The sequence below is a fragment of the Cryptomeria japonica genome, chromosome 4, assembly GCF_030272615.1.
Source record: "Cryptomeria japonica chromosome 4, Sugi_1.0, whole genome shotgun sequence".
Classification (NCBI taxonomy): Eukaryota; Viridiplantae; Streptophyta; class Pinopsida; order Cupressales; family Cupressaceae; genus Cryptomeria; species Cryptomeria japonica.
Window position 1 is genome coordinate 114,270,838 of NC_081408.1, and position 17,367 is coordinate 114,288,204.

General features: G+C 35.0%; 1 protein-coding gene across 2 annotated transcripts in view; it reads right to left on the reverse strand.

Moving 5' to 3' along the window:
* The window catches only part of LOC131046160 (vesicle transport protein GOT1), an 87,499-nt gene extending 78,299 nt beyond the window's left edge, over positions 1–9,200 (reverse strand). The window contains exons 1-2 of one of the 2 annotated variants that reach the window (XM_057979831.2): positions 8,999–9,200; positions 7,926–8,001 (exon numbers count right to left, since the gene is read on the reverse strand). The gene's annotated coding sequence lies outside the window, so the exon portion shown is untranslated. The remainder of the gene's footprint in view (positions 1–7,925; positions 8,002–8,998) is intronic. The other variant, XM_059219598.1, reaches the window with a different exon arrangement.
* Between the last annotated feature and the right edge of the window lie 8,167 nt (positions 9,201–17,367).

A 17,367-nucleotide genomic window follows, 5' to 3' on the forward strand; every position in this document is an offset into this window, starting at 1 on the left:
GTGGCAGTTTTTCTCAAGCCAGCCACAAAAGAGAGGAAATGGTTGGAAATGGAGTCTTTCCCTCTTGTGAATCTTTTGGGTTTATTCTTCAAGCCACTTCACATCCAAAATTGTTTTAAGTGTATAACATTCTTGAACAATTCCTTTCATGTTTTTCTTTCTATATTCATTCTTTAATGAAGAGGATAAAGAATTTTCTTATTGAGAGTGCACTAGAGAGTTGTGTGCAGTCAAGAGTGTGCATTTGCAGCAAATTGTAGAGTGAGTGCAAGTGTAGAATATAGCAAGGATGGCAAATGTTCTTTAAGGCCTTGTGAAGGCAGTGAGCTTGAAAGATAGCAAGGATATAGTGAAAAGAGAAAGCAAACAACCTTACTATTCCCAGGTTTTTTCCCACATTGGATTTTGAAGGGTAACTTCTTGTCTTATTGTTAGCTAATATTACCATCTTGCACATACAAACTTTGTACTACCTCTAATTTCATATACCTTGTAAATTGGAAAAATTTGTTTAATTTTGAGGAACCTTTATAAATTAAATAAGGTCTTAACAATTAAAGACAAAATTAACTGCCTTTAGAAATTGTATATTAAATCCTATATGCGGAGGTTCAAGTTAGAATTAGGTTCTATTGTGGGAATAGGTGCATATATGATGAAATTGAGAATTATTACTACATATTCTTAATTCAGGAAATATTAGCACATGGGATTGGAAATATTGGGAAATAACAATTTAATGTGGGATAGAAAATGCTCATTCATTGAAACAATGTTATCTCATGTGGGTTTTTCCTTTGATTTTGAGTTTTTCGAAAATAAACATATTTATGACCTCTTTTGATTAAATCGAGGACATTCTAGTAATGAAGGGGAAATTTGTTTCCACCTTTAACCTCAACCCATCTTTAGTACAATATGCTGCATCTCTATGGTTACAATTTTACTATGGGTTTTGCCTTCCCTTGAACCTGTTAGTACCCTCAAAAGAATTCTGAAATTTTGATGACTATTGTGAAGATCAGAATCATGTCCTAGCAAGAATTTAAATGTCCCTTTGGCGGGCATGTTCTATTTCATCAGTTACATCCTATCCCGGTTACCCATGTCTTGAGTTATTCTCTCATGGGTTTCTTATCGTCTAAAACCGGCCCCAGAGTTCTAGTACATCTTCTTAGCCGGTAACTTCAAGATTTAATTTGCCCTAAGCACTAGGTCTTACCCCTTTTTTTGGCGCTAGAAAGACATGAATTTACGTGGGCCACGTATTCAAAGGATACTCGACACACGTTGAAATGATTTGAGCATCCTATCGAGATTCCTAGTTTTATTTGATGTGGCAGTATGAATGTTGTATATAAAGCAACTCAAGACTTGGTAAAATGAAAAAAGGTCTTTTGCCGAGCCCCGAGTAAATGTTCGTCCGGATGCTCAGTGAGGTGTTTTGAGGGTTTGGCCAAGGGATGAGGTAAGTCGCACTCGGAGCTCGATGAAGTCAACTTTGTATCTGAGTGAGTCCAAGTTGTTACCAATGTGACACATACATGGTGGCCATTATGGCGACTCTGGGCTCGGTGAGGGGTTCTTGGGCACCTTACCGAGGTCCCGAGTTTTGCTATGTCTTGGGGAAACGCCCAAAAGGTTATGGTTAGATGAGGATGTGTCAAGTAACTCAGAGCTCATTGAAAGGGTTTCCTTTCCTTGGTCAAGTGCCCAAGTAAACAATAGATGAGAATATGTGATGAATAGGAAGTAACATAACTACTTGGAACCTACAGTAGCATTAATTTGACAAAGGGTAAGTAGGACAATATAGCCAGAATTAAATGCGGAATTATCATTCTATGCAAGATCCCGACAATTGATGAAAGCCCAAATCATTAGTCATGCCATCAAAATTGCAAAAATGTCCTAGTAAATTTATGAAAGTCCAAAAATGTCAGTGCGAGGGATATTGTAGTTGTTGAGTCATGTACAGATGTCAGAAAATCAAGGTCATTATGAGCCTCTCACACAAATTTCCTAATGTAGAAACAGCCGAAAAGACTAATTTGTACAGATCAATGTAGTGTGTGGATTAGATCAAATGTGTGAGCCTAACAATTGGCTGTCGCCGCTGTGTGTTTCAAAAAAGGTGTGGACAATCAAAGCAACGTGATAATGTTACATATACGGAGCTATAAGAGATAGACTTATGGTTATCAAATTATGAACGAAGATTGCGAAATGAAGTATGTAGATGTTGCAGCTGCATCCTGGCTGAAGAGAAAATGTTTAGAATGGGCTGTGTTACAGAAGATATGTAGGTGTCTTGAAGAGAAGCATGTAGAAATTTACCTTGTAGCCAAAGGGGTATTGAAAACACTTGCGGTTGTCAGGGAAATGTTAAAAATCCTGAGTGCAACCATAGGCTTTCCCTATGGTTTGCAAATTATTCCGGTCTCCCTAGCAGCCATATTTTCCCCTTCAAATAAGTGAACCGTGGAGACAACGAAAGGTGGGAACGCTTAAGATGCGGATTTGGAGCCATACAATCCTGCTTGTTAGAAACTCTCAAAGTTCTCCCCTACTAGGATGAGCAACGAGAATTTCTCATCCTGGTCTTCTCTACATCAATAACCACCCATGGTCAATAGTAGTTTCGCTCACAAGGAGGCTGGTTTTCGTGGAAGCACTCTGACCTTGGCACCAAAGCTTTCATGCATTATTGGTCGGGTAGTTTCACTTCAAGACAAAATAGAGACAACCAGTTCTACTAGGATATTATTCTTTTGTAAAAGGGCTGATGGGAGTAAAAAACTGAGCACATGCAAACGGCCGATAGCTTGTTGCATTCCTTAATTGCTATAAAAGGAACCCCAAGACAGTGAACATCGATTCTGAATTTTTTAGTTAGAAGCAGAGTTATCTATGTTGGGTAGTCTCATAATGAAGAAATGTTAAAATCCTTCCCTGAAAATAGTGCAATATGTTTGAAGGAATTGTCTCCATCTGTATTCGAAAAATTCGTATGAATCATAATATCAAGGACGTTCTGTTTTGTCTTGGCAATGTTTTGTCAATGTGTAATTTTGTATATGGGTGCCCTTCAAGGAACGAATTAAATTTTGTTTACATACTGCAATGAATTTTGGGAATACGCATTGGATTAATAAGAATAGTTCATGCAAACAATAAGAGGGACTATATTAATGTCAGGCATTAACATTCAAAAGATCCACTAATTTGAGTTGTTTCACAGTCTGGGTTTACATTTTTTATTTGACATTTGACTCTGCACCCAAGATATGCACCAGTCCGCTAAAGTTGTTAGGCACTCGTTTCAGAAACGCATAAAACTGATTAACCTCTTTTCCATTTTCCTGATTTTTTCCTTGTCTTAAGTTATATCCAAATGTAGTGTACCTGTGATTGTTACATGTTGTACAAGGCAGATGTGAAAATGTGCATTTCACATATTCTTGTAGCTTTCTAAAGGTGCATAGATTACAATTCTCAATATAAGTCACAGTGAGCAGGGTTAAAGTTTAATGGGACATTATTTAAAAGAATCCTTAGGTAATCTGAGAAAATTACACCTATTGTGATTTTGTATTTCACATGTTATTTATAAGAAATCAAAAATATAGATCCAAGGTTAGGAATACCCTCCTGAGTCCGGTGGAACTAGAAATGAATAAGGCTTGTTTTAGCCTTGTTATGTTGTGTTTTCTTGTCCTCAATCTGTCGATAGGGATAAATGTATGACCTAGATATTTGATCACACGCTCTAAGGTTTTATAATTTCTCTTAGGACTGAGGATAGAAAGAAAAATCGTCAACAGAACCCTTGCCACTTACCAATTTTTTCTAATAAATCCACCCATTCTTTCTTTATAATAAGCTACCAAGTGATAGAGTGACTATATCTTTTAATATATAAAGCCTGACACTTTAAAATCATGGCATCCAACACCAATATGGTATTTTAAATAAATACAAGACCTTGGATTCAACAAAGAATGTTTGATTAAATTTGGTGTTTCATAGCTTCCTTGCACCTAGAAGGGCATCTATCACAATGCCCTATAGCCTATTACTTGATTCTTGATAGGCTATCACAACCTTGAGCAACCTTATGATACTATAATGTTAAGATTAACATGACATTTACCTTTCAATTCTACGCATATTTTATGTATCTCTAACTATATTGGAAAGTGTCTTTGAATACCAAAGAGTACTTGAAAAATAATTTATAATTAATATTGCACAAGAATCTTCACATTAGATCTTATACGCATTCATGAAGGAGGTGGAAATGGCAGTGGCAGTTACTTCTCCATTTGGGCCTGAATTAAGTAGTGGAGCATCTTGCATGTTGTTGGTGGGTTCAGTACTAATTTTGGACAACTACCTTTGCATATCAGCCAATATCGAGAAGTTACAACTGAAAGATGTTGTCTACTTTTTGGTATGGAATTTACTTTTTCTATTCATGGCTCATTGGGAGTTACATTTACTATTCTCAAAAGACCCTCTTCATTTTGGACATTGAAATTTTGCATTTTACCATGATTTGATAGTACATTGTTTTGAAAAACCATTTGTAGTATTCCTCTCCCATTTCTCTATAAGATTGAGGCATGAGATAGTAGTTTCATAAGTTTATTTTACAAGTACATGGGTGTTGTTGAAATGCTGCCAAAGTGAAGAGTGTTAATGTGTTGGATGTATCTCTTTGTTGAAAATTTTTATATACCTATCCTCTTTCTCATGTAGAGTTTTTCCCAAAAGAGTTTCTCCACATAAATCTTGTGTCCATATAGTTTGCTAATTTTATGCTCACATGATCATCATAGGGTAATCCTTGGATAAACAATAATAATTCAGATTGCATATACTTAAAAGAGATTTTATTGCAGTAGTTTCAGCTTGTTTCTCAACATTTGGTATTAAAGCTATCAGTTTTGCATAAAGAGGGGCACCTTTCAATAACTTATTGAAATTTTTTTGGCTATAGTGGGAGCTTTTTGCATTGTGTATTAATTATCATTAAAACATGTCTAAACCTAGTAGGGGACATTACAAGGTTTAGACATGTTTTAACCATAATTAATATATTTCAATATACTTATGACTCAAGCTAAATATATTAGGTGACATTTCCACCTTAACGTGAATCCAAACAGTGATATTCCACTACTCAATCAATTAACTATTAACAAATAAATTGTTCATCTATCATACATCCATAATTCTTAATGCAAGCGTCAAACCAATTGTAATGTCTTTGAAAAACGGTCTGCCACAGTATCCATCCATAGGTGTATAAATACGATCTGTTGAGTGTGACACTTGGTGATGTAAATACTTTCGAGCATCATTATGCAAGGATTATGATGCAAAGATCGTACGGCAAATCATGATGTATGAGGTATCGAGTCTTTCCATAGTATGAAGGATCTGCTGCCACTTCTAGTCAGCCACATTGCTGATGTATATTACTGTATTACTGTATTAAATAATAATATTTAATAAATAAATAAATTTCAAATAATTAATCGTTGGTAGTTAATATATTAATTAATAATAATAATTGTTTCATTTAGGATATAACGATCAAGGAGGGGACATGACATTATTTTCCACTTGTATTAAGTGGGCAGTTTGTCATATAAAGCATAGATCTGGTTTTGTGACTAGGAAAGCACTGTGCTGAATTCAAATCTTTGCATCATTTACAGGTAGTTTGTAAACCCCAGCACAACTTTAAAAAAGAAAAAAATATTTTCAATATTCAACATTATCGTGGCAATGTTGGAGTGCAAGCCCAGGTGCTTTGAGAGTTTTTTCATATAATCTTAATTTTAAATCATGTATCCTCTAGAATAAAGTAAGATCAAAAAAAGGGTTTTGTAAAGAGTAATCACAGTAGGTTTTGAGCCTTGCATTATGACCATGGGCTATGCAAAGTAATCTGAGATTTTTTAAGAGAGAGACAAGCTATAGTAGAGCTATAATGTTTAGCATAGTTTGGACTAGAGGGTTCTAGGATTCTATTATATATACAAGCAAAATTGGTAGACTCACTGTATTGTAAGAACAATATCTACTTGATCATTGTATTGTGGTTTATCATAATTTTTAAAATGTAAACCTAGGAGCCATCTCTCAAATAATGCCCTCTAGCTTACACTCTGTGATGGCTACCAAAGGTTGGCCAATAGAACAACCTCTAGCCCACCACTAAGCCCCTATGGTTTGCAATCAATGATAGTTAACAATGATATTTAGCAGCCATTGAACAAAAACTTTTGCTCAAGGTATTTAATTGCCTTCACGAGTTCTCCAAGTGAAATGATTTAATGGTTCTCATTTGACTTGGCAAATCTCTACACCTGGAGGGCAACTAGGCAAGAACACCAAACTAGAATTGAAGCACTTGTTAAAAGTATGGTTCCTTTCCAAGTTGCTGAGAAAAAATAATTTACCTCGTGCTTGCAGGGTTACTCGTCCAAATTGTTTTTCTAAAATGCAAATTGCCAAATAGAGTTTTCGGAGCCCATTAGAAGAGACTAAATGTGGACTAATAAGAAATTTTTTTCTTTAATGCAACTAATTTTCTTAAGTATGGACACAAGTTTCATATTTTCTATCAACTGACTAATGAGCTGGGTCCCAAGACCTGATAATTAATGGTTGCAAAGGTGGCAAAGTATAGAAGACCAGAAAGTAAAAATGCTTTATATAAGAAAGTGCCGAGTTGATTACTTCTCCATTAAAGCTCATCAGTCAAGATAAGACTAAAGAAGCAAAGGCTCACAGACATTACCTGTGTTAAATGACATCAAGAAGAAACGATGTTGTGCACATTTCTGCAGTGAAAAGCAGCTAAAACCTTTTAGAGGTGGATAAAGAGCAGATTATAGGAGACTCTTTGCGTGCCTTGCAATGGAAATCAACACTAGGCAAAGAAATATGGATTGTTGGAGATCAGAAGAGACAAATGCCAAACTGTGCAAATTTTTTTGCATACAAAAGACTTGAATCAATTTTTTAGAGAAAATTCTTCTTTGCAGTTATAGAAACCTGATACTTTAAGGATGGACCTGCCAGACACAGTCATGTCTAGAAAGCCATCTAAAAGGATGTTGAATCATTCCAAATTGATGCAAAAGCAGAGATACTAACTCTATTTGTCTGTGGGGAGATGATCTTTCAAGTGTAGCACCCCGTCTTTGTTGAAGTAGCATAGACACACGGCTTCAGAAATGAATGTAATAATATCAAAAGCATATTGGTAGCTAATTGTACTGCTAAGTCCTAAGTCTAACCAAGTAGCCAAGCATGTGAGAGGATGTACCCATGTAGAAAGCCAAGCTGTTTGTCACTTATTCAACACGATCTTTTAAAAATTTTGTCATTTTGCGTCACACCAATCCCTTGCCTTGTGACATTTGGTCTTTAAAGTACAAGAGCCAGTATAATGACACAAAAGTGTGAAGAAATATGTTGTACAATGTATCTGGTTTTGAAGAAAAATGTGATAAGTTTAACATATGAAGATGGTCCGATCTCTACTATTTACTCGATATAAAAATAGCTCTTGCAACCATTGCATTCACAGCATCAGCTAGTATCCATTCAATACTAACTTATAATTCTGTCAGGCAAATTGTCACAAAAATAACCTCAAGAACAAAGAAAACAAAATAAACAAAAATTTGAAACCATCAAATAAATGTAAAATTCATTTCACAGCTCAAAATATCTCTACATATGAAAAAAGCCATAGATAAAACCATTGAACCAATGCCTTCATTTAACAGATAACAATAGAATTGTTTTAGAATGAAATAAAGCACAACAGAAAATGATCCAGACGTATACATATTTAAAAAAAGAAAAAGAAAAACTCACTGGAAACATGCCAAGTAACTTACCTCAAGATTCTGCACAAATTTTGCTGAGCTGTCAAAGATGCCAATGAGAAATTATGGACAGAGTCTGCACGAAACCCTGCCAAAGCAAAAAAAATTAAAATGAAACTAACCAAAATCAATCTCCCTATAGCTGTTACTTCAATGTGCTCACGATAAACGAAAATAATATCTAAAAATATCAGAGTTTTAGAGCTACTAAATTGACAAAAATTTTGCAGCATTTAAAACTAAATTATTGGTTGCCCACACGGGTAGGTGAGTTAGCTTGGGCCGTGGGTTCGTTCCCATGGGTCTCGGGTTCGACTCCCTCCCCGGATTTAAGAGGGGGACTGCTTGTGGGCTGTGGAGAGGGGCTGTGGATCCTCTCCGCGAGGGATTAGTCTTACCTTAGCTCGCCCCTTCCTTTACCAAAGAAAGAAACTTAACTAAAATATTGGTTGCGAGATAATATTTGGTTTCAGGCGTGAGGTGAGGAATGTTTCAACTGCCTGAAAGTTGTTTCCCCTGCGTGAGACAACTTTCCGGGTGAAAGCTGCTACAAAATATATCCTACCGGCTAATTACGGAACTGAAACTAGTAGATGTACACCATGCCGCACGTTGCCCCATTTTTTGGGCCTAGTGTGTGTAATTTACCCAATGCTGTCTACTATATTTCCCGCACATGATGAAGCCATATTTGATAAGAAAAACGAAAACCTACTAAGTCACCAAAGCATTACCCACCGCTTGTCAGATCGCCTGTAATATATTTCTTCGAATTAATTTAAAAAACCCAATCCCAAACATGAATTACACATCTGCAACAAATTTTACATCTAATTTCACCTATTAAACCTCAATTATTGTCAAAAAAAAAATTGGGTATCGGATCACACCACAGATTTTTTATTCAGCAACCCGTCATTAATTTTCACCCGGAACGAATACACGCAGAATGCAATACCATATCGACGAGATCATGCCACATCTAGAAGCTACTTCTAAAATATATCACAATCAAATGAAAAAATAATTTATGTTCTTGAATCTCATTCATAGAATTATGCATTGAAGATCATTTTTAGACTGACCTGTTCAAAATGGTGCAGAGCTTAAAAAAAAATTACGATTGCCTTCGATACTTTATGAAATCTTCATTCTCGCCCAGGGAATTTTCAGCGCCTTCCTTCTGAACTCTGTAACGCCCTCGTCGATAGAACCGATTCTTTTAATTTCTTGAGTTCAAAGTGTAAGGGGCATGAGTTGGAGCTGCTGGTTTTGTGTTTTTTTGTTTGTGTTTTTTCGGGGGAAAAACACATAAAAATTATGCCACGTGGATAAGTACCGTTGAAACTTAAAATTTAAGCATTAGATTATGTGGAATGCGATTTTAAAATATTTTGCGGAGAAGGTTTTAATTTATAAATGAAATTTAATGATGTTCATCTACAACTTAGGCACTAAGGTATATGTTTTTTTAAGGTTGTAAGTATAAAAGATACGCATTAAGGATGTGGTGTGATGCTCAAGAGTAATATGTTGACAGATCTATTAAGGTTCAAAATTTTGTGTTTGTATGTTTGAATTTTTCATATTAATGTAAAGGGTGATAATGTTCAAAAGTTTTAAAAAGGTCTTTTAGAAGTGACTTTTTAACTTGAGCCAAAGTAAAAAAATTGTGAATTTATCCAGAAAATAAGGTTGTTTTATAATTTATATATTAAGGTTTTATTTGTTTTCATTTTTTATTATATTATTTATTATTTTTAATATAATTTAATTTTTTTTAATTTTTTTTTAAAATATTTAAAATATATTTTTTAATTTTTTATTATCATCATGATTATTAAAGTCTATTTAGTTAGGGGATTATGGTTTTGATTAGTGAATTATTGTCATAATTATTAAAGTGCGAGATAGAGAAATTTTCAAAGGTTTTTCAGAAAAATATGCCTTAAGGTTTGAGAAATGATATTGTGGCATGAGGACAGACCAAGAAGGGTTGGTTTTCAAGACCAAGCTTGTGGAAAGAGAGTGAGAATATTGGAAGATAAGTAACTCCATAGACATTGTGCATAGGAATAAAACCAAAAAGCATGTTTAATAGTCTCTCTTTTAGCACAAAAAGGATAGTGAGGAGCTAGGTAGAGAAAAGATAGGCAATCTCCAATGGGGGCCTTAATATGCAAAATATTCTAGTCAATCAATTGGGCTTGAGCCTTGGCTTTGTTCTTCCAAATGTGAGCACTTAGCTTGTTCCATTTTGTGCATTTGAATTTGCAATTAAGGCGGGCAGATAGGGAAAAGCTTGGCAGGATTTGTCTATAAACAGTTTTAAGAGGGAAAGTATGAAAGTTATGATGGTTTGGCCATTTCTTGTCAGTCAGGAAGTTGTCATGGCAAGGGGTGGATAGTAAACAAGATATTTCAAGAGTAACAAGTCTCTTAATTTAAAGAATGGGAGGTTTGTCTAAGGGGGGAAACTTAAATTGTGACTTTATACGATACCATGTTTTCCAATTAAAGCCAATTGGGTCCTAGAGGTCTCAAAAAACTTGAATGCCTTTAATAAAGAATCTTTTACATTCAAGGAATTTGTTTGTAGTAACGGAGGCTTTGTTGAGATGAACTAGACAATTCCACCAAATGGATGAGGAAGCAAAACTTAAGCCATGACTCAAAGATTGTTTAAACCATGATATTTTTTTTGAAGTAACTTTCTAAGTTTTCCAAATGGAATTGAGGGGGCTTGAACCGTGCATTTTAAAGTATGGAGCAAGTAAGAGTTTATCCTTACAATTCACTAGATCCCATGATTGGGCAATCATAGTGGTTTGAATACAATGAGGAATTAAATGTTTCCATGTGGCATCTCTATCTAAGGCCCTAACTATCCATTTTGTAGTGTTACAAATGCCTTGGATGTATGGGTCAATCATTCTCAATCCTCCTTTATCTTTTGGTTGAATGCAGTGGATCTATGAAGTAGTAGGTACGCATTTCTTATTTCCCCATTTAGCCCATAGAAAGCTCTTGATTAACGAAGTCAATTAATTATAGCAAGCTTTAGATGATAACTTACAAGAGGAAATATAAACATGGCTAGCAATTAAAATTTTATTGGCAATTTGAATTTTACCAATCATTAAAAGAAACCTATTGGTCTAGTCTAAAAATTTTCTTTTAATTTTATCAAAGAACCATTTCCACATTTCTTTGAGGGAAATTCCAATGCCAAAGGGTATCCCAAGGTACTTTGTGATAACACCATGTTTTATCTCTCTCCATTCAAACAGAATCCAAGGTGGTTGTGTATGGGGCCTTGTCATGATGAATTTTGTTTTATTCATGGCAAGCTCAGAACCTAAAACTGAGTAGAAAAGGTCCAAAACATCAAGAGCATTAGCCACTTTTTTAGTTGTATTTTGAATGAAAAGCATGTTGTCATCAACAAATGGGAGTTAAGAGTAAGTTCGTTTCTAGGAAGTGTGATGCCATGAATAAATTTATTGGAGAGTGCATGCTGAAAAAGATATCCAACTGTGTCAGTAGAAAGAAAATACAAGAATGGGGCAAGAGGACAACCTCAGTTAATGAACATTTGCAAGGGAAATGGAGGGGAGAGAGAACCATTAATAGCCACTCTACCATTTACATCCATGAATAGCATTTTAATTTGCTCAAATTTTAGGGCCAAAACTAATCCAAGCTAGCATTTTAAGGATAAACGACCAGTGAATATGGTCATAAGCTTTATCAAAGTCCATCTTATTAATAAGTGCATCATAAGAAATTTGTTGGGCCCATCCAGCCATCTCCCAAGCAAGGACAAGGTTATCTAAGATAAATATTTCTCCTAAGAACCCAATCTGTTTAGGGTGAACAATTTCTAGTTAGATATATTTAATTATTTGTGTTAGAGCTTTAGCAATAATTTTTGCAAGAGCTATTGAGAAGTATAATGGGTCTCCATCCATTAATAGAACCATCCTCTTTACCTTTGGGGATGAGTTTAATCAACCCTTGATTAATAATTGTAAACACATAAAAATTTAAATTATAATGTTCTCGTAATTAAAAGAAATGTCCTCATTTCATTGTGCATGAACTGAATTAAAAGAAAACAAATTTTCCAGCTACAAGCTCGTGTGAGAGCTGAAAATAGAGTTTCTTTTACATTAGTTTCTTCTTTAAAATAGCTTTAGATTAGCTTTTTATTAAAATAGTTTTTCAATTAGTTTTTATTTAAATAGTTTTTTAATTTAGTTATAGATTTTTTAATTTAGTTTTATGGTAGTTTTTTTAATTTAGTTTTAATTTAGTTTTCCTTCTTTAAAATTAGATTTTTTTTTTTAATTTTTTTTTTTAAATTAGAAATTGGATTTTAGTTTTTTAAATTAGAGTTTAGATTTAGATGTTTTAGATTTACTTTTTAGATTTACTTTTTAGATTTTAGATTTTTAAATTAAAAATTAGATTTGGTTTTTTAAATTAGAAATTAGATTTTAATTTTTTAAATTAGAAATTAGATTTTAGATTTTTAAATTATATTTTGGATTTTTAAATTATATTTTAGATTTTTTTTTTTAAATTTAGTTTTTTTAGATTAAATTTTAAATTTTGATAATTTAGATTTTATTTTTAGATTTTTAATTTGTTAGTTAGATTAGATTTTAATTTTTGTTAAGTATATTAAATTGTTGGTTTTTGTTAATTAGATTAATGTTTAGTTTTGTGCCAATGTGTTTTGATTTCTTGTGAATTAATCTTTGTTGCTATGTGTGTTCATGCAGGTTCCCTCTTGTGGCATCTAATCTTGTGTGTCGAAGATAATCTCTTGAAACTACTAATATCATTTGATGTAGGGCGCATGTCGAAGAAATGGTGATTTGAAATTGATTGTCTAATTCTTTAGATTAGATCACACTTCAATTGGTGTGTCTTGAGCGGTAGGCTCTTTTTTTGTCTTACCTTAAAGAGGGCCTGCCTCCCGAGAAGCCCTTAAGGCTCAGTGAGAGGGAATGACCCAAGTGGTAATGGGTTAAAGCCAAGCTCTTCCGAACCACTATAAATAAATGTGTTTGTGATGAAAGTTGCAAGCAACGAGTGTTGATTAGTTCATATCGACGACATGTCTCCATATAAACCCTATAGAGCGCAACCTCTATAAGTTGGGTGCCTTCCTTAACAGAGTGTATGTTGTCGCATGTATAGCTACTTGAACAAATGCCCTTACTAGACACCTTTTGTGTTAGAAGCGAAAAATCTTCTAGTTGTTGATGTAGGAGGTCGGACCTCTGAACCAGCTCACATTCTTACGGTTCTTAGTAGGGATACAAAGTTCGCCACAGGGATTTTTCGTGGGGACTGGTGCTTGGCTGCCCCAAAGAAGTGAGTGCCAAGGGTGGAGCCAACAGGGTCAAGCATCTAAGTATCCGCTCTGAATTGCATAGCTCGAGGTAACCCCCCAAGTGAGATTCAACAACTATTATCCTGGACAGCCTTAGGATTGTCCTTGAATGTATTTTTATTGCAAAATCAAACAAACATCTTGTCTACCATGTTTTCTAAGTGTGTGCCAAACAAATGATAAAATTTCACAATCAACACCACACTTGAAATTGAAACACTTTACAAAAAACCTTGGTCTAAATTTTGAAGTATCCATCCACATTGTAAAATGGAAACATTTAAAACAATATTTTCATTGAAACATTGAACTTGTGTTCTCAAAATAATCATTTTAAATATCTTGAGACATCATTTTCCAGTTCTGATCGTTTAGGTTCTTGCATAGTCACATCATTCCACCTAGTCACACCTTTAGTCCTTGCATGTTTAGATCATCTCATTCAATCATACATTAAGTTCTTGCATATCCATCATTAATAAAAATAAAATATTATCCTTGCATTCAGGTCACTCTTTCAAGGTCTTAAAATAAACTTTTGGTTATCAACCCCTCTCATATCACTTGAGGTTTACCATCCTTGAGTTAGGGACATATTGACATCTTTGAGTTGGGTAGTTCGCTTGGAGTTAATCATCTCCTACCTTTACACACCCTCTCTTGATCCTTAATCCTTGTGCCTATCCATCATAACACAAGTAACATTTTGCAGCATAATCCTCTCCAGACCTAAAATTATCTTGAAACCTTTCATTCATCATACCAAGTTTATCATTGGTCGTCAATACCTCATTTAAAGTCTCATACATTTTCATATCGCTCACCTTAGGTCAAAGATCAAAACTATCATATATTCCCATGGCCACCTTGGCTCGACAAATTCAAGATCTCAAGAGAGAAATATATGGCATTCAAGTCCAACAAAATGAATCAATGACCCCTTTTAGGAGACAAATTCACGATATCAAGAGTGACAAACTTCAAGGAATGCTAAAACAACTATATAAGGTGGAACAATGAGTGATTGAAAATCAAAAGCTAAATCTCGAACAATATCACAAGACACCTTCACCAAGACATAAAGACATTTCCTCCAAGTATCCCCTAGATAGACAATTTACACCTTTGGGGCAATCTATTGAGGCAGCTTTGAAAGAGATTCTTGAGCACAATCTTATCATATTGCCTAACACAACCCCAAGAGGATGTGAATTTTTGAGTACTTATTGTGCATATCATAGACATAACAAACATAAAACTTCAAAGTGCATGGAATTAAAATATAAAATTCAAGACCTCCTTGATAATGGTGTTATTGAAATTGAAGATCCTAATGATTCACCTAAGGAGAAACTAGATGCCATTACCAAGCATGATCAAAATCATGAACCTGTGTCTAGAAATGGCTCCACATGTGTCCTCCATCTCTTGCACCAAGCCTTCATCTCCTAACGCTTCTCTACAAAAATCCATACCATCTCCCTCAAACAACGAACCTAATGAAGACACTTTTCATGTTGACCTTCAAGGTCTATCTCCTACAAAAATCCAAGTTAACCCCAATGTTGATACGAGTTCCTCTAATGATTTAAAAATCTCAGATCCTATGCCATCATGCACTCCAATTCCAAACATACCCACTCCAAAGAGTCTCATCCAAAAAATTTCCCCATCATGTAAAAACATGAACACCTTCCAAGAATCCCCTATGCCTATGAAAAATCCTATCCCTCACTTAGAAGTGGCTCCATGTCAAGAGGATAATCCAAAGAATGAAGAAACAAGTCCTATCATAAATCAAGATCAAAATACCAAAATTCCCCCATCCCATCCAATGGCTGACCAAAATCCTATTTCCCTAGAATCCCATGATGATCCTCTTATACATTTCCATTTCTTCCAAGATGAACCCCTTCCATCTCAAGGGCTAAGAATCCTTCCAAATCCTATTCCTATTTCACTTCCTAAGCAAGATCATGATGCCTCTTCCACCTTTTCAAATGATGTTATTCCAAATGAAGAGCCAAATACCCTTTCCACTCTATACAATGGTCTGCTTTCATGTCAAAATCAAAGTATCCCTCCATCTCCTTGTCATAATCCTTTATGTCCTCCACAAAATGCCATTTTTCGAAATGAACCTATCATTCCTCCTATTTCACATAAAGATCCTAGCATGCCTCCATATCCACCTAGAGATCCCATCATTTCTCTTAGTCCCCCTCACGACCCCAACATCTCTAAGAAAGTTGTTAATGAACTCATGTCTTCTTCTAAAAGCAATGAGCATCCCATTATTCAAAAGATTGATCAAGGCAAGCAGTCATGTCTCCATGAACAAGGTGTGTCGGAATCCCTCCATATCAAAGTAAATCCTAATGGTCATGGCCCCAACAACAAAGTTGACTTTAAAGGCGTTGGTATCCCTGCTAAATCCGACATCCTTCAATCTAAGCCTAAATATACACCTACCCCTTCATCCCTTCATTCCATTTCAGGTCCTTATATCCCTCCATCCCTTATGCAGGATCAACAAAGGCATGCATTCTTGAGCACCTTCATCTATCCAAAAGACCTCCATATCATTCCTATCCATCCACACATTCCTTTTCCTCTCAGATCAATTTGGATACCAAGCATAAAAGTCATAAGTCAATCAATCCACATGTATTCAAGGATCAACATGTCCCATCTAATCGACATGTCAAAACAAAGAAAAATATGATCCAAAAAGAAAAAGAAAAATCCAAAAGGCTACAAAGGTCCATTGAAAAATAAAATTCAAAAGCCATATGGGTTCCTAAGTCCATTATACAAGTAACGTGCTCCAAGGAATGAAAAAATAAAGAAAACTCAAAATCCATATGGGTTCCTAAGGTGCTTGTAAAAGAAATGTGTTCGAAGGAACTACAAAAGAAAGAAAAATAAAAAACCACGTGGATTCCCAACCGACTCCTTGAAGCACAACGTCCTAAGAAAAAATCTGAGTTGACATCCAAGATTGCTATCCCTGCCTTTAAACCTCTGCAACCTTTCAAATCCATTTTTGGCCCTCATGTTCCAAAATCCATTGCCATTCCTCCATCAAAACCTCAAAATCCAAAATACTCTTTTCCTTTATCACTCCACCACCTCTCAGGGTGTGTGCCAATGTTGATCCCACTAGCATTTCCATTCACTCAAGCACCATTTTTCCAATATTCCATCTATTATCTAGCACCTATTTTTCATCCTTCAATCCCTCTTATCCAACTCTTTGCATAAATCCTTACCCTAGTTTCATTTCATTGTCCTACCAATGTCTTTGAGCATAACTTCATAGTCATGGTCTATTGCAACAAATATTTCAAGGGTACCATCCAAAGAAGCGAGATGATTGAGTCCTTCCATCTGCTATCATGCATACATTATCTTCCAAGAAGTCAAAAATAAAAAATAAAATAAAAGAAAAAAGTGAAAAATAAAAAAAAAGTAAAGAGAAATAATTTCATCCATGTGTGAAAACCACTTCTTGTGCCGCCTTGGGAAAGTACCATGATGAAAACCTAGCAAACAAGCGTCATGCATAATCCATTATTTCTTGCACTATTTAGTGGGGGCAAGTTCCATCCATGCTTTCTTATCCACCACATCCATCTATTATCCCTCATCCTCCATCATCCTTCATCCTCCATTATCCCTCGGTTACTCTATATTCATACATGTCCCTTTTCCACCTTTGATCTTAATAAGGTTAAGGATATTTATGGGCTTTATGTGTCCTATATATTGCACTTGATCCATACCCTTGAGCTCATATCCATTATTGTGTCCATTTCTTGCTTCCATCCTTCATTTCCACCTTTGATCTTGCTTATCTTATATGCCTCCTCTCCAAATGTATCCCTTGATATTGATAAAAAAAAATAGGAATAAAATGTAAAACACGTTTTCAAAAAAAAACCTCTTGACATGGCCATTTCTTTGGACCATATGACATTCATTACACCATACCCTTGCTTTATATTGCTATATTCATTCCTTGTGTTTGGATTAACATGTTCTCTTATT